General features: G+C 36.5%; 1 protein-coding gene across 2 annotated transcripts in view; it reads left to right on the forward strand.

Annotated features, from left to right (window-relative positions):
- The window catches only part of ASZ1 (ankyrin repeat, SAM and basic leucine zipper domain containing 1), a 64143-nt gene that overhangs the window by 7739 nt on the left and 37789 nt on the right, over positions 1-18615 (forward strand). The gene's annotated exons all lie outside the window — the stretch shown is intronic.

Raw genomic sequence — 18615 nt, forward strand, 5'->3', positions numbered from 1 at the left:
CAACTTTACATTTTGAGAAGAATGTCATAATTTAGAATGAGAGGAAAAGGAGGACAATAAACTATAGTATAATTTCTTATGAATCATACTCCTCAAAAGAATGACGATTGACCTGTAAGAGGAAAGCCTCTTAATGTTCTCTCTGTATAACATTTAACAACTAAACAATTTTACAAAAATACTAAGAAAATATGTCCATTTTCTATTTTCTTAAGTGTTTACATTTTCTTAAGACTTCATGAATTAACTAGGTAATAACATGTATGTAATAGCGCCTAGATACATAGAAGTCAAGCAGTAAATGTTATCTTGCATCTTTTGAAATGTCAGTAATGAAAATGAATCAGAATGCTTAAAATTTCTATCACATTGGCTTCCTTTCTGACTGCATCTTGTATTTCATCTATTAAATCTCTCTTTGTGTTTCATTTAATCTTTAAAATGAGTAGGAAGTAGCCCATCTAACAAAAATGTCTAGCACAAATAGAATTATTATTCATAATTCTTTAGTTCAGATAGTAATGATCTAGTACCTGATATATAGAAAGAATTATGCTTTACTCTAGAAGTTTTGTTCTAAATTAGTTTAGTTTATATGATACCTGGACAGCAACCTTGGAAGGTACTTTACAGCTTTAGATAATTCCTAAATCTTTGCTGAGATTTTTAAAAATATATTTTGGTCTAGTTGTAGTGGTTCTCAAGCAAGGTCTATTTGACCTTTCAGGGGACATTAGGCAATGTCTAGAGACATTTTTGATTGTTATACCTGAGAGATACTACTGGTACCTAGTGGGTAGAAGCCAGGGTTGCTGCTGAACATCCCCAAATGCATAGGACAACCCCTCAAAACAAAGAATTACAAATCCCAAAATGTCAGTAGTGCCACGGTTGAGAAACCGTGATCTAGTGTGAGAAGGGCCAAGGTTTATTGAGTGGCTAATTAATATTTAAACAGATAAAAAAGAACTGACAGAGAAACTACCTGCAAACCTTTATTTTTTTTTTAAGACAGGGTCTCGCTCTGTCACCCAGGCTGGAGTGCAGTGGCACCATTGTGGCTCACTGTAACCTCTGCCTCCCAGTCTCAGGTGATCCTCCCACCTCAGCCTCCAGAGTAGCTGGGACTATAGGCACACACTACCACACTTGGCTAATTTTTCTATTTTTTGTAGAGATGGGGTTTCACTATGTTGCCCAGGCTGGTCTTAAACTCCAGGGCTCAAGTAATCTGCCTGCTTCAGCCTCCCAAAGTACTGGGAATAAAAGTGTAAGCCACCATGACTGGCCTACCTGCAAACATTTTTTTTTTTTTTTTTTTTGGTTTGTTTTTCGTTTTGAGACAGAGTCTCGCTCTGTCACCCAAGCTGGAGTGGAGTGGCGAGATCTTGGCTCACTGCAACCTCTGCTTCCTGGGTTCAGATGATTCTCCTGCCTTCGCCTCCTGAGTAGCTAGGATTACAGACGCATGCCACCACGTCCGGCTAATTTTTGTATTTCTAGTAAAAACAGGGTTTCACTGTGTTGGCCAGACTGGTCTCAAACTCCTGACCTCATGATCCGCCCACCTCGGCCTCCCAAAGAGCTGGGATTATAGGCATGAGCCACTGCACCCCGCCTCAAACTTTTAACAAAAACTTTTATCCTGTTGTATATGGTACAATCCTTAATAAAATGTAACTTTTGGATCTGGTTATATCTTGGAATTAGGACATGTGCTTTAGTACTCCTCGCTAAAGTAAACTGCTATGAGTGTTGTAATTTTGATGTATACCTTTAGAGGTGACATAAGATAAAATTTTTGCTTGGTGCTCTTCACTTTATTTTTTTCCAACTGCCTCTATGAGATTTTGTAGGTAGTGAAGTCTTTACCCTCCTAATCACCTAAAATGTTGTAAACACATAGAATTCAGTCAAGCCAGTATCATAGGTTCTAGACTATTCTGTCTTCTCAAGAACTAGAAGATATCCTTTAGGTACATAAGGTGTATTGGGAAAAACAGATTCCGTTTGAATTAAAATGACACAAGGTTAGCATCTTATGCTAAAAACTATAAGGCAATCACACTATAAGGTAATTTCAAAACTGAAAATCCTAAATAAGCAGATGAATTTGAAAGAGTACAAGATTAAGATTGGTATGTGGTCAACTCTCTAAAATAATTGGAGAATTTATAGAATGATTGAAGAAAATAAAGCAATCTGCATTTAATTAATTAATGTGAGAAATAACCTGAAAAACTATTCAGCTGCTTATTTTTTAATGCTCAAAACATAAAGCAATAAAATTGAATTGTGTTTTCTTGATAGAGCTGAAAAGAGGGTAAGTTATGGCAAATAGTGCTTTTTAGGCTGCAAATTTTATAAGAAGGATAGCATTAGGGGACATGGAGGGGTAGCTTACTGTCAGTATAAAAGACAAAACATATCAGGACACAAGGGGAGTACAATGAAATTTGGAGAGAATTTTATAGCTAACTCATTAGCAGTGACAAAAGTCAAAACCTATTAGAAGATTGGGAGCTTTAGATTCTTCTAAAAAGTGCCAGAAGATACCAGCAATACATCTGGGAACCACTCTTCAGATGTCAAGGAGAAAAACACATCTTTAGATGAATTATTTTCAAGCTGTTGATGTAGCCTGTTTTGTTGAGCAATGCCTTTGCTAAGAAAAATTACCTCTTAAGAAAAAGAGCACAAGGAAAGAGTCAGCCATAAAACATAAATGGCTAGATTTTGCGAAAGCTAAATAGGTGGTCACATATTTGATAGCTGCAAAGAAAGATGGCTTCTAACTTTTTTGTTTTAAACTAATATGGGATCAGTAGTCTTGTCTTACGAAGTGAAAGTAATAGCAAAGTCTTGGAGATCAGCCTCTAAGCTTGAGATTGAAGTCTCAGTTTCCATATGTAAAGTAGCATGAACTCTTCTCCATTCTATGGAAATACCTCAAAAGACAGGATCTTACTTTGAGATAAAATGGGGAAAAATGAGTTACTGATTTGTATTAGGAGCAGGAAGATAATTTCTAGAGGTTTGTAGATCTTAAAATGAAAGTCACTTGAATTACTTGGTTCTGTTTGCACTGCACTACAAGTGGGTAGATAGAAGAATAAAGATTAAGAAGAAACTGTTGAATTTCCTCTACTTAACTAATTAGAAATCTCGCTGAATGGTACTGAGGGAATTCTGTAATAGTTTAAATTTTTTAACTTGTGCATAATTTACATACACATAATTAAAATACTCACATTTTCAGTGTATAGTTGGATCAGTTTTGAAAAATGCATGCATTTGTGTAACTTACACCACAAGATGGGATATTTTTATCACTCCAGAAAGTTCCATCATGTCTCTTGCCAGTCAGGTTCCCGCTCCACCAGAAGCAACCATGTGATCTGGATCTTGTTTCTACCACTATAAATTTTTTCTGTTCTAGAATTATGTAGTATTTTTGTGATTTCTTTAACTGGGTATAATAAATTTTAAGACTCATCCATGCTCTGTGTATTAGTAGTTTGCTATTTTCTTTATGGCCTGAGAAAAACAAGTGTTCCAGTAAGGCAGAAAAATCAGTTGGCTTAGAAATTAAAAGTAAAGACAAAAAAGCCACAGAGTTGTTAACTAGACTTCAGTAGGCAGAATGTTAAAATATTTAGGCTATGTGCTAAGACAGTATGAGTGCTGACAATATAGTACGTTTTTCTCAGTCACTAAACAGAGACAAGTGCTTTGTATCAATGCTTCAAGTAGCAAGCACTGACTATCCACTCCTTTATTTTTTTATTTTATTTATTTATTTGTTTGTTTGTTTATTTATTTTGAGATGGAGTCTCTCCCTGTCACTCAGGCTGGAGTGCAGTGGTGGATCTCCACTCACTGCAACCTCCAGCTGCCAGGTTCAAGTGATTCTTGCCTCAGCCTCCCAAGTAGCTAGGCCTACAGGTGCACCACAACTCCTGGCTAATTTTGGTATTTTTAGTAGAGATGGGGTTTCACCATGTTAGCCAAGCTGGTCTCAAACTTCTAACCTTAAGTGATCCACCTGCCTTGGCCTCCCAAAGTGTTGGGATTACAGGCATGAGTCACTGCACCTGGCCCACTCCTTTATTTTACCCACTGAATTGCTTATTGAGAATCATGTTTGGAGTATGTTGTGGTTGTTTCCATTTGTTTTGCTTCAGCAAGCCATTTGTGTATGTGTACTAAACATTAATATCACCAAGTACCTTTGTTGTTGTTTTTTTTAATTTCATTTTTTTCAGTTTTCTTTCAAAGTTCCCCTTTATGTGCAGTGGGGCTACATTCCAAGACCCCCTAGTGGATGCCTGAAAACATGGATAGTACCAAACCCTATAAATACTGTTTTTTTTTTCCTAGGATATATGTGATAATTTATAAATTGGGCATAGTAAGAGACTAACAACAACTAATAGAACAATGATAATAATATACTGTAATAAAAATTATGTGAATATGGTTTCTCTCAAAATATCTTACTGTACTGTACTCACCTTTCTTGGTGACCTGAAATGATCTGAAAAGATCTGTCCATCTGATCTTTGGATGTGTAGTATATATAGCGTGGATATGCTGGACAGAAGATGATTCATATCTCAAGTGGGACAGTACAAAATCATATCACACTATTCAGGACAGCGTGCAATTCAAAAGTTATGAATTTTTTATTTAATATTTTTGGACCTCAGGTTACTGCAGACAGCAAAACCACAGATAAAGAGATACCATCTCATGCCAGTTAGAATGGCGAAAAAGTCAGGAAACCACAGATGCTAGAAAGGATGTGGAGAAATAGGAACACTTTTACACTGTTGGTGGGAGTGTAAATTAGTTCAACCACTGTGGAAGACAGTGTGGTGATTCCTCAAGGATCTAGAACAAGAAATACCGTTTGACCTAGGATTCCCATTACTAGGTATATACTCAAAGGCTTATAAATTATTCTACTATAAAGACACATGCACACGTATGTTTATTGCTGCACTGTTCACAATAACAAAGACTTGGAACCAACCCAAATGCCCATCAACGGCAGACTAGATAAAGAAAATGTGGCACATACACACCATGGAATACTATGCAGCCATAAAAAAGGAGGAGTTCATGTCCTTGCAGGGACATGGATGAAACGAAACCATCATTCTCAGCAAACTGACACAAGAATAGAAAACTAAACACCACATATTCTCACTCGTGAGTGGGAGTTGAACAGTGGGAACCCATGGACACAGGGAAAGGAACATCACACACCAAGGCCTATCAGGGGATTGGGGGGCTGGGAGAGGGATAGCATTAGGAGAAATACCTAATGTAGATGATGGGTTTATGGGTGCACAAACCACCATGACACGTGTATACTAATGGAGCAAACTTGCACGTTCTACACATGTACCCCAGAACTTAAAGTATAATAAAAATAAATAATTAAATTGTTATCATTTGATGGTGAATATTTCCAAACTTACTAAATAGGTACATTAAAGGAGTAATTCTCATCCGCTTTAAAGTTTATATTGCACCCAAATTTTGTTTTAAGTAAACATTTAAATTTGCTAATATCATTTGGATTCCTGTGTGTCATTGTTTTTTGCAAAAATTTTGTAGCTTCTTCCAACATTTCTTCTGTTTCATCTTGAAAGTAGCTTCTTGAAAAAACATCACTTAAATGTGGTATTATTAATTTAGGTATCTCCATCATGATACCATGACAAGCATCTTCTAAATTTTGGGTTGCCACCTCAGTTCTAGAAAATCTCACATCTATTGTTTCTTCAAATATTACATCCTCCTTCTGAGTCTCTGGTTGTATATCCGTTATATCTTCTCACTGTATCCTCAATATCTTTCTTTCATTTTCCATTTTTCAGTCTCATGCCATATTCTGGATTATAGCTTCTGATCCTCCCTCTATGTCACTAAATCTCACTTCACCTTCTAATCTGTTGTTGAAATAATGGATTTAGTTCCTCAGTTTTTAAGAAATTTTTAAAAACTTCTAGATTCTCTCACAGTTTTGGTCCAAATTATCTAACTTAAAATTACTAGAAATAGAAATCAGCATCCTCTATATTTTTAAATGGTTTATTTATAACTATTTTTGTGTCAGCTCTGTAATTCTTTCCTTCTCATGCAAACTTCTTTTTTAAAATGTTATTTAAAATAGCTTTGGAAATAGCATTGATTTAATTCATGGACAACTTTCCATATGATATGTAGATCCACTTTGTTCTTTTATTATTTTTTCTTTATTTTCTTTTATTTTTCCATTTTCTAGCATCTATGGAACTTATGGTAAAAACTGACAACTTGAAAGCCATTTTTAAAATTAAGCCTCTAGGACACAAATTACATCTCATGCTTCTCTTGGATCTTGATACTGACAATATTTAACACAGTGTACATTATGTGGCAAATATGGAAATGTAATACTGGTTTATTTTGGCTTTAGAATTTGTTTGGGGACTTTATAATTTTTAAATGAAACATTCATTGAATATTTGCTGTGTAATAGGCACTGTGTTAATTGCTTGTCTATGTTAATACATTGCATTGTCTAAATAATCTTTATAACTCACTGATAAATGGTATGTTATTTTTCACAGAACAGAAAATTGGTGCTCAAGCGTTTAAGTGCCTTTGAATGTAACAGAGGTTTGATAAGGGTATTTATAACAGTTTAATCTGAACAGGATCCACCAGTAGAATGTATTTATATTCCTCATCTTGTCTATATTTAGGGTGTTTTCACAACAGTTTAAACAGCATGACTTTTTATATTGTTGCAAAACATATGTTTGTGTTAAACTTCCTGTATCTTTGGGTTTGGGTTTTTGGGTTTTTTTTTTCTGTCTTGTTCCCTAATTTATAGTTGAATATTTTCACTTAAACACTCTAAAACTACAAAAGTATGGGAACAGAAAAATGTTACCACTTTAACTTAGCTTAATCACCTGTAGGTCTGAAAACAAGGTGGCCTTCAGTCAAATTAATTGGAACTTGGCATAGTAAATCTTCAATTTAACCTTAAATTTGGAGTTGCCATTTTTATTGTTAGAATAAGCCTTTAAAAAATATATGCAATTAACATTTTTGTTATTAGAAATTGTGGGTTTTCCCCCTAGTTTGCTGAAACCTTTTCTTGTATTAAAAAATATATATATATTTTTTACATTTAGAAGGCAATTTCTCTAGCATATATGTATTTGTTACGTTAAGATTGCTCAGTCATAAGATAAGGGTTTTGTAAAGTGATGTGGCATTTTAATTTCAATAGGTGCTTTATTACCAAAGATAAGGGTTTTGTAAAGTGATGTGGCATTTTAATTTCAATAGATGCTTTATTACCATTGATAAGGCAGAACACATTAATTAATGCCCTAGGTTTTGACGTAATCATTGTGTAATTGTTAACTTGTTGAATGTTGTTACATGTTTTAATAAACAGAAGATACCTTTGGAAAAATGTTGCCTACTTTCTCAGAACATAAATTTAGTTGTAAATGTCACAGGAGCAGTTTGGTAGATAAAAATGTAATTTTGGCTTACAATAGTGACTTGTTTTCTAGTTGTAAGTAAACGTGTGACATATCTTTGCTCTAAAAGCGTAGACTAGAATTACAAAACTATTATTTCATAAAGAATTTTTAGAAATATCTTATTTAGAAAACATTACAAGAAATTGTCATTTATGTTGTAGTTTTTCTTTTTAGCCTTTTAAAAACTATAAATAATCAAGACATTTTTGTCATAAGATATTAAAATAATATAGAAGTTCATGTAGTAAATCATGAGTCTTTGTTGACTAAAGAAATTCCTTAAATTCTCTGCCCCAGGATAGCTATTTTAAGTACTTTGGTAAATGTCCCTAATTCTTTTTAAAAATACACATTTTCATACAAATGAACACACACACACAGACACTTCTTTTCACTTGTTTGGGATCTTTCCTTGTCAGTACATAAGTTTACCTCCATTTTTTAGCTACTTAATATTCCTTATTATTAATGCACTGTAATTTATTGAACCATTATGTTGACAGCATTTAAGTTGTTTATAATTTTTATTGTTATGTTTTATGGGTAGTTAAGAGTACTGTCTTATGAGCCAGACTGCCAAGGTTTGAATCCCAACTTCGTCATTTACTAGCTCTGTAATTGGGCAAGTTATTCATCTTTTCAGTTTCATTCTTATATTAGGGGATAAAAATACCACTCACATCATTAAGTTGCTTTGTGTTTAGAACAGTGCCTAGTCACAGAGTAAGCGTCAGATGTTTGTTTGCTATAACAATGATGATAATATCCTTGGTGCGTGTTAATTCTGTAGAAGACTTCCAGAAGTAGAATTGCTCAAAAGGTTTGCACATTTAAAATCTTTCAAGTTATATCCAAACTGTCCTCCAAAAAGTTTTTTCCACTTTACATTGGTAAACCATGTGAAACTATCCATTTTGTTTTTGGCATTTTTGCTAACATATTATTAGGCTTTGTGGTTTGAACAATATCATGGATAAAAGTGAGTATGTTATATAGTTTTGTTATTTTTCTGATTTTTAGTTTGAACATCATTCTTTATGTTTTTAGCCTTTTATATATTTTTTAATAAATTGCTCCCATTATTTTAAAATTTATCTCTTATCTACATATAGGAGCTGATTTTACCTTTGTTAGCAGTTTTACCTGTACGCAGACAGTGATAGATATCTTAGGGTTACCTTGCATATTTAAGGCATATGTTAATATTGCTATTCAGATACCTAGAAATCTAACTGGCCCTTTTGAAAGCACAAAATAGGATAGAGGTGAAGAAAGCTAGTTGATGAAAAGCTCTTGGCACTAATTTTTCAAAACACATACATAAAAACCAAGATCGCACACAAACACCTCTCAAATTCTGACTTGACTTTTATCTTATTAGTGTCTGGTACATGGTAGGAAATTACTATTTCTAAATTGAACCCAATTCTCCATCAAATAGACTACCTCTTGGTAAGTCTTATTGATTGTAATAATGTTATACACACTGATTAGGTTAAAATTATACCACTACCTCCTTATAAAGTTTGTTTGAGAATTTAGCTTTTTTGTCTTTTGCTATACTTTAAATTCTAAATGTGAAAGGACAGCTTAATTGCTTTCATTTAAAAATGTGATTTTTTTTTTTCCTCTTACATCTTTCAGGAAAACAACTTTCCATACCCTGTCCTGAAGTACTAATAGCTGATATCAGGGAACTAGTGTATGAGTTTATAATTTATTGTTTATAAGTTGTCTAACTTTAGTGTATTGGTTTTCAACAGTATAATGATAACTAGAAATTCTCAACAAGAATCTCTCCAAAAAACACCCTGCTATGCTTGAATAAAAACCCTGTTATCCTTTCTTTGTAATTTTTTACATTGTTTCATCCGTCATTTTATTGTAAAATTGTATTATAATGGCAAAATAGTCATAATTTTCATTATTAAAATTAAGCAAAAATGTATTTTGAGTTACTGTATTAAGAAAAATTGAAAATTACTTATTTGTGAATGATCTTGGACTCAGAATTTATGTCCCAAGTCCTCTTACTATAAGCTTCATAACCTTGCTAATTTCTGAAACTGAACTTTTATTTTTCATTTATGGAATAAGATAAGAAAATTTGTTTCACTGATTTTGCTGGATTCTTGTGACAGATGCAATATCATGTAAAATTGTTTTGTAAAAAGTGTTGCATATAAATATGACAAGTTTCTTTAAAAATGGCTGATGCCATTAAAGAATCACACTTTAGTTATGACTGTACTACTAAGCAGATACAAGGAGTATCTATTAATAATTAGGGGTAGTATGTTTTCAAGGAAATAGTAAAAATAAATTATCTATATAAAAAGTTTATTTATAAGGGATATGTTACACAAAATTATAGAAGTATTTATAATAAATGTGTAATCCCAAAAGAATTAATGAGAATTTTACATGTTCCTAAAACAAGCAGTAGGATGATTAACAAGCAAAGTCATAAATATGGTCCTCATCCATTCCTTAATTCTAAGCTAGTTAAACATACATTTTCTAGGTGAGAGAGAACAATATTTTTCTTTCTTGGAAGCCTCACTTGGATTTGTTTAACTCTTCTTTTTAATCTTTTATGGAGAGGAAGTAGTGAAGTTTTTTCTTTCACATAATAAAAATATGTTTTCATTTGAGTGTTTTAGCTCATATACATATTTGTTTTCAAATTTTGCTAAATTTTATGCATCCTGGTAGTTTTTCAGATAACTGACAAGGTCCCCCTTAATTTGTATGTTATTCATTTTTATTAAACAGATAACAGTGTCATTAAATCTTGGATTATCTTATAATTAACATTCCACATTTGAATGTGTTCTTCCTGAACATATAGTTGAATTCAAATTTCTTTATCCCCTTTTGGCTGGGTAAAATATTTTATTTAAAATAAAGCAAGGGACTTTTTTGACACCTTATTTATATTTTCAGTGACAAACTGTAAAGGAACACTGACTTAAAGCAGATTTCTTTTTTGCTAATATGTTTAACTTTTAACTATTAGAATTCTGAATAATTTTTTAAAATAAATTATTTCCGGCCGGGCGCGGTGGCTCAAGCCTGTAATCCCAGCACTTTGGGAGGCCGAGACGGGCGGATCACGAGGTCAGGAGATCGAGACCATCCTGGCTAACATGGTGAAACCCCGTCTCTATTAAGAAATACAAAAAACTAGCCGGGCGAGGTGGCGGGCGTCTGTAGTCCCAGCTACTCGGGAGGCTGAGAAGGCTGAGGCCGGAGAATGGCGTGAACCCGGGAGGCGGAGCTTGCAGTGAGCTGAGATCCGGCCACTGCACTCCAGCCCGGACGACAGAGCGAGACTCCGTCTCAAAAAAAAAAATAAAAAATAAAAATAAATAAATAAATAAAATAAAATAAATTATTTCCTTGTTTTACTGGTTCTTATTAGAGCTGTTAGCATATCAAAACTGTAATTCATACAGTCTTTGAAAAGCTATGTTTTGCCTAATTATTCTAATTTTTCTTTAAATATGTTTTAAGTAAAACAATACAACATGGTTAAAGGACCGTTTGTATCCTCCCCAATCATATTTATTCCTTTTCCTTCTTTCTTTCTGATAGAAGCAACCACAGTCTTGTAATTTGTGTGTACTTTTTCTGCCCAAGTTAAATTACACAAGAGATCATCCATCTGTGCGTGTGTATGTAGTCATCCGTAAACATTATATAATGCCACTTGACATACTTTTTATTCCACTTTCTTATTGAGATCTAATTGACAAAATGAAATCCATAGATCTTCAGTGTAGAGTTTTTATTGTGACAAATACATATACCCATGTAACCCACATCTATTTCAAAATATAGAACATTCTTCCTTACGCTAGGAAGCTCCCTTAGGCCCCTTCCAAGATAATCCCCTGAACCCAGAAGGCAGCCACTCATTATTTTTTCTTACCCTGCATTAGTGCTGTTTACTACATTATGCAATATTGTACTTCTTAACGTCTAAATTCTTTTGCTCAGCGTGTTTTTGAGAACCTATGTTTTGTGTATCAGTAGTTCATTTCTTTTTACTGCTGAGAAATGTTCTAATGTTTGGCTATATTACAGTTCATTCTAGTTTGCTTTTCATTATTAATATCTAGCTGAATTCTACTATGGTGAAGGAACATATTCTATATATTTCAGATCTTTGAAATTTTTTGAGATGTTCTTTATAGCCCAGCCTATGGTCAATTTTTGCACTATAAAATAATGTGATTTGGCAATGGTTGGGTGTAATGGTCTACTGTGATATTGTGATATAATAAATATATATTTGGTCTTTGTCCCCTGGTTCCTGGGACAAGCTCCTTCATGCCTTGTAATTTCTTGAATGATGGGGTGATCTTTTGAATGATGTAGAGCATGTTTGGTTAAAATATTTGGTCTTAATCACTGGCTCCTGACACTAGAACTTCTGAAACCCTTGGAATCTCCTGAGTGATAAGAGTCTTTAGACATCTTATACTAATGAGATGACTGGTTGTCGGGGAGGGAGGCAGAAAGACCAAGACATGATTAAAAGGTAGAAATTTTTAACACTACCCACTGACCTCCACAGAGAGATGAGAGAGGCTGAAGATTGAGCTAATTACCAATGGCCAATGATTTAATGATCCCTTCATAAAAAAACCCTAAACTGTAGGATTTGTAGAGAGCTTTTGAGTTGGTGAATATGAGAAAGTACTGGCAGAGTAGCATGGTGAAATCTCACACCATCCCTCTCCTTCCCACCTGGGAGGTAAATTATCTCTTTGTCCAGCGTATCTGGATGAAGACTCTTTACACACTACCTGGCTGTTAGTCATCTACATTATCTTCTCCTGACATCCAACCATAGACATTGTCATGGCTTGATAATGCAGGATCACCAGAAGCAGATGATCCTCCTTCTAATGTATTGTAAGAAGGTCAAAGTAGCTTAACACTACATCACAATGCCTGTCATTCACCCTGCTTCATCTCTTCACATATGCATTTTATCATTACATATCATCACAAGAAGAAAAAGGATGAATATAGTGCAATAAGATATTTTGAGAGAAAGATCACATTTACATAACTTTTATTGAGTATATTATTGCAATTGTTTTGTTCCTGTTAGCACTTACTGCCCCTGATTTGCAAATTAAATTTTTTCATAGGCACATATGTATAGGAAAAAAACATAGTATTTAAAGGGTTCACTACTATCTGTGGCCTCAGGCATCCACTGGGGGTCTTGGAGCATATCCCCCATGGATAAAGCAGTGACTACTGTCCTGATTGTTTTTTTACTTCCGTGTTCTATCAGTTACTGAGATCTGCATTTTGGTCAACTTTTGCTTACATATTTTAAGCCTACCATATCCCTGATGCATTGACCTTTTACTGTTATGAAGTGTACCCCTTTGTATGTAGTAATTCTTACTTCATTATAATATACTTAATCTAATATTGGTATAGGTATATCAGCTTTCTTGAGCATGTGTATAGTGTTTTTCCATCTTTTTGCTTTCAGCTTTTCTATGTGCTTTTATTTAAGTAATATATAGTTCTTTTTTAAGCCAGATTGATTGACAGTAGTTTTCCTTTCACTGAAGTATTTAGTCTGCCTGCCTTTAATGTGCACACTGATAGGTGTTTCATTAGTCAGTGTTCTTTTTCTCCAGTTCTGATTATTTTTTGATTAATCAAATATTATTTATTATTATTCCATTTTCTATCTTGCTGTAATTACTCATTCTTTTATTATTCTTTGAGTGGCTCCCCTAGAGATTATAACATATATTCGTTACTTATTAGTCTACTCTAAATTAGTACTTTTAACAATTCCTGGACAATGCAGGAATCTTAGAATATTTTAACCTCATTTGTGCCCATTCCACCCCTGCATTTGTGCTATTGTTGTCATATATTTTAAATCTATCTCTTTTTTTTTTTTTTTTTTTTTTTTGAGATAGAGTTTCACTCTTTGTTGCCCAGGCTGGAGTGCAATGGTGCAATCTCGGCTCACCACAACCTCCACCTCCTGGGTTCAAGAGATTTTCCTACCTCAGCCTCCCAAGTAGCTGGGATTATAGGCATGCACCACCAAGCCTGGCTAATTTTGTATTTTTAGTAGAGGCTGGGTTTCACCATGTTGGTCAGGCTGGTCTTGAACTCCTGACCTTAAGTGATCTGCCCGCCTTGGCCTCCCAAAGTGCTGGGATTATAGAAATCTATCTCTCTTTAAACCTCACAATTTATTATTATCATTTTAGTATTGCTATCAATTATGTTATTATTACCAACATTTATTTGGATTTACCCACATACTCACCCTTTATGGCTCTCTTCATTCTATCCTCTCTTTTCATATTTTAAACAGGGATTTAATCAGGGATCACTTTTCTTCTGAAAACCTTTTTTTAATACATCTGCTGGTGACTGTGTTTTTGTTTGAAAGCATTTTTATTTTGAATGTATTTTTATTTTGCTTTTTATTTTTGAAAGTTATTTTCACTGGGTATAGAATTCTAAGGTGGCATTACTTTCTTTTGATACTTTAAAGCTATCATTTTGTTTTCTTTTATTTTTACTGAAAGCTTGTATTCCCAACAGCATTAACTCAAGCGTACTCTGATAATGACCTGTGGTCTAAGGAGAGTATGTGTTTGGAGTTCTGAGCTAAAGAATCTAGGGGTAGCCAACCTAGAGATTCACTTCTTATCTAAGAAGGGCATCTCAACCCCTGGCCCATTCCTTGGAATACAGGCCATACAGGGGATTGAGACCCTTTGTTGTGGGTTAGATGGAGGTTGCTAGGTGGAGATTTCTAAGTAAAAATGCTATGTAACTTGTACACTTCTAAGAAATAGTTGCAGTTTTCCTAATCAGCCCATTGCTCCTGGACCACCTTATATATGTCTTTAATAAACCCTATGGCTTGTTCACTGGCTTGGGGTTTCCTCTTCAGACTCTCAAACATATTAGCCCTATTGGAGTCAGTAGGAGTCCCACACAACAATTGGCAGTCCAGCCAGAAAGTTGGAAAGAATCCTGTAAGCACCAAGATGATGCGATCAGGGAAAAGGAAATCCACAAGGGAAACTCTGGGATGGCCATCCACATCTATGTGGGGCCCAATAACTGCTATCCTTGATGGATGAGGCCCACTGCATGAGTATGGGGATGCCCCATAACACCAAAAGGTCTGGAAGAGCTGCTGCAGGGGGTAGATCCAACTAAGTGAAAGTCATATGTCCAAGCTATGACAGCCATAGTTCATTGGCAGCTCCTGTGTGTTGAGGAGCCACTGAGGCTGAGGTCACTGCACAGGCAAGGGTGCATCAGTTATAAGGCAAGCTGTGATTAGAAAGAAATGCTTAGTTAGCTCAGACTAAAATGTTGGAGACCTTACTGTCCTGCCTGTGCCAACAGAATGACAGAATGGACACTCTGGCTTGCCACATAACTCATTTGAAGAGTTGTCAACTGCCAGGCCGACAAGTTAGGGCTGTCATGAATAAATCATCCTGTAACACTAAGTCCTGGGACCTCATGGAGAGCTCTAGTGGGAAGGAGGAAGAAGACTAGGATGAGTCCATAGAGGTTCCCATCCTCTCTGCATGTACATTGGCCACCACCAAGGTAAAAGTGGACCCCACAAGAGGAAGCCCCTCAAGACTTGCCCTGCCTGAAAGAGGGCAGCATACCACAATATGGGATTATACCACTGTGGAACTGGGAAATAGGTTCAAACAGAAGGGGAGAGAGTCAGTCATAGGGTGGTTTCTCTGTCCATGGGACGTGAGGGCAGAGAATACTATACTCTCTAGATTCGAGATGAATAAAATGGCATCCATCACAAAGCACCTGGTCCTGAGGCAGCATTTCTATGGCACCAATAATGAGAATCAGACCATCCCCCTCCTTAGCTGAGTGGTTGTGGGCTTCAAGGGGGCCTGGCCAAATGAGGGAGACATCTCCACATCTCCTTTGCAATGGCAGACTGAAAAAGTTGCAGGACGTCCTCTGGGAGTGGGGAATGAAACATGCTATTAATATTTTTGCTAAAAATCATCACGATCCCAACAATGAATTGGTTACTGCCAGAATAAAAGAGATAATTCTGCAATTGACACCTAAGTAGTGATCTAGGATGCCGGTTTCCATCTTAAGCACCCTAATATGGCAGCCAGTATCCTGGGCAGCCCAAGTGGCCACTGACTTAAGGGAAACAGAAAAACGGCATAAGCAAGAGGTATGCACTGCTGGATGAAAGATAAGGGAGCCATGAAAAAAAAAAGGAAGCAGTCAAGGGGCTTGTCAGAGTGATTTGCTGATAGATGTAGGCAACCTGCTGATGGCAGGGATACCTACTGAAAAAAAAATAGATAAAAAGTCTAATACTGTTTTGGTTAGACTGTAATAAAAACTCAAGCCGGAACAGCACTTCGCTAAGGAGCCGCAAGCTCAGCCCACCACCCCTCGCATACAGAGATGGCAGGCACTAACCCCTTTAGCCTAGGATAAAGGCCAAGGCCTCAGAATCGCAATAAAAGCAATGATGGCCAAGGACCAGAGGCCTCATGTAAAACTGTATATAAGTCACCTAAAAATAAACAGACTGTGCTTGCTCTAGTGCAGTGGTTCCTCACCTTTTTGGCACCAGGGACCAGTTTTGTGGAAGACAGTTTTTCCTAAGACTGGGGATGGGGGGATGTTTTGGGATGAAACTGTTCCACCTCAGATCATCAGGCAGGCATTAGATTCTCATCAGCAGCATGCAACGTAGGGATCTCTCGCTTGCGCAGTTCACAATAGGGCTTTTACTCCTATGAGAATCTAATGCCACCACTGATCTGACAGGAGGTGGAGCTCAGGTGGTAATGCTCACTCGCCTGCCACTCACCTCCTGCTCTGCGACTCAGTTCCTAACAGGCCACAGACCAGTGCCAGTCTGCTGCCCAGGGGTTGAGGACCCCTTCTATAGTGGATACTGGAGCCAAATACACTCATAAATGGTAACACACCTATCAGTTCCAAGGGCCTATAGCAGCAATAGATAGTAAAGGGGGACGGGGAATGAGGTATAAAGGTTGAATTACTATTACAAGTTGGGAGACTGTCACGAAGACCCTATTTAGTATATATAGCTCCTGTCCCAAAATACATCTTGGGAATGAGGATCTTGTCAGGCTTGACCCTCCAAAGTGACAAAAAATTCAAACTGAGAGTTAGAATGACAAAACATAATCACGGTAACACAAAATGGACACCAATACAGTAGCCAGCCCCATAGCAAATAGTAGTGCTGAAGCAATACCACTTGTGAGTGGGGGTTGGGGGCATAATAAAATCACAGAAACTATTAAGAGTTAGCCGAGGTGGGCATTATGAGGCCAGTAGTGCACAGCCCATAAAACAACCCTGTGTGGCCTGTACAAAAACCTGACGGGACATGGAAAATAACAATACATTACCAAAAATTAAAATACCACTTCCCTTCTGATGAAAATAGGACAGGTGCTTGGCATGTAATGTTTTCTTATTAATTTAGCCAAACCTTCTTCAGCATCCCCATTTCGCCCAAGTCAAGACCAATTTACATTCAGCTAGAAAGGAGAACAATGGACCTTTACCATCTTGCCCCAAGGATGTTTACATAGCCCCACTATCTGTGAAGGTCTAATGACCACAGACATCAATCAATGGACTACCCTGGAGAGGGTACATGTTTTCCATTAAATTGATGATATCATGCTAACTAAGTCTTTTTCTACCTTAAAAACTGCAGTGGTTTGTACCTTACAAATTGCAGTGGTATGGAGCTTGCTAGTCCCCACCTTGCCATCTCACTTGGCAGACAGAGTATGGGCAGCACAGACAGTTAAGGGTCCATGCTTATGAATCAAATACTCAGTGTCATCTGGTTGGGTAAGAGTAAAGTCAAGTCCTTCTCTCTGCCATTATAGATCAGGTGTAGGACTACTCATGTCCTACCACACCAAAGCAGTTGCAGACCTTCTTAAGCCTTATAGGGTATTAGTGTCCTTTTATTCCCCATTTGGCCCAACTCCTCAGGCCCCTATACCACTTAGTCAAGATGGGGGCTCACTGGAACTGGTCCACAGAGGACGATGAGGCCTTTAAACAAACTAAAGTTATGACTGGAAACTCTAGTACAGGAACAACCTTGTGAATTGGACATAGCCAGTTACCCTGAGGTGTGTGCCATTAGGGTTCTAGTCCCAATTATGGAAGGGGGCTGAAGCTAAATATATCATCATGGAGCAACAACTCAATGCTAAATATCATCTCTTACAACAGTGGACAACATGACAAAGGGGCTCCCAGTGCTGGTATGCACTCAGTATCCCATAGCAGGTTGGTTAAAGGATACCTCCAGAAACCAAAGTCTGGGAATTCCCAGACACAGATGTGGCCAAATAACATACATATCTGCAATATTAGGCTCCAAACAAGGGGAGCACATCAACTAATAGTTCCTTTAGTGCAGAGTTCCATTTGGTGCTCAGCCCTGTCACCTGTTTGACAACTGAAGGACAATCTTTTATTGAGGTCACCGAGCCTGGTTTAATCAACTCCCAAGTGCTTAGAAAAACCTTTAATACAGTATGATTTCTATTATGTTTGGCATTCTCTTTTGTTATAGTTTGTATTGCTGCCACAGCATTTGGCTGCACATACTGCTCTTCCACATACCTGGCCCCCAAAAATCACACACAAAAAAACATGATAAAAATGTGAGGGCCATTCAAGAATATGCTGAGATGGAGTGTATGGCAGATGCACTTTACAGCAGTAACTCCAGCATACCCTAAGAATGGCTGTATGGTCTAAGTAGAATGTGTGTTCGTGTTTGAGCTTCCAAGCTAAGGAATCTGGGAGTGGGCAACCCGAAGATTCGCTCCTTATCTACGAAGGACATCTGAACGCCTAGCCCATTCCTTGGAATGCAGGCTGAACAGGGGATTAGAGACCCTTTGGGGTTAAGTGGAGGTTGCTAGGTGAAGGTTGCTAGGTGGAAATTATAAAGTTAAAATGCTATTTA

The sequence above is a fragment of the Papio anubis genome, chromosome 4 (genome assembly GCF_008728515.1).
Source record: "Papio anubis isolate 15944 chromosome 4, Panubis1.0, whole genome shotgun sequence".
Classification (NCBI taxonomy): Eukaryota; Metazoa; Chordata; class Mammalia; order Primates; family Cercopithecidae; genus Papio; species Papio anubis.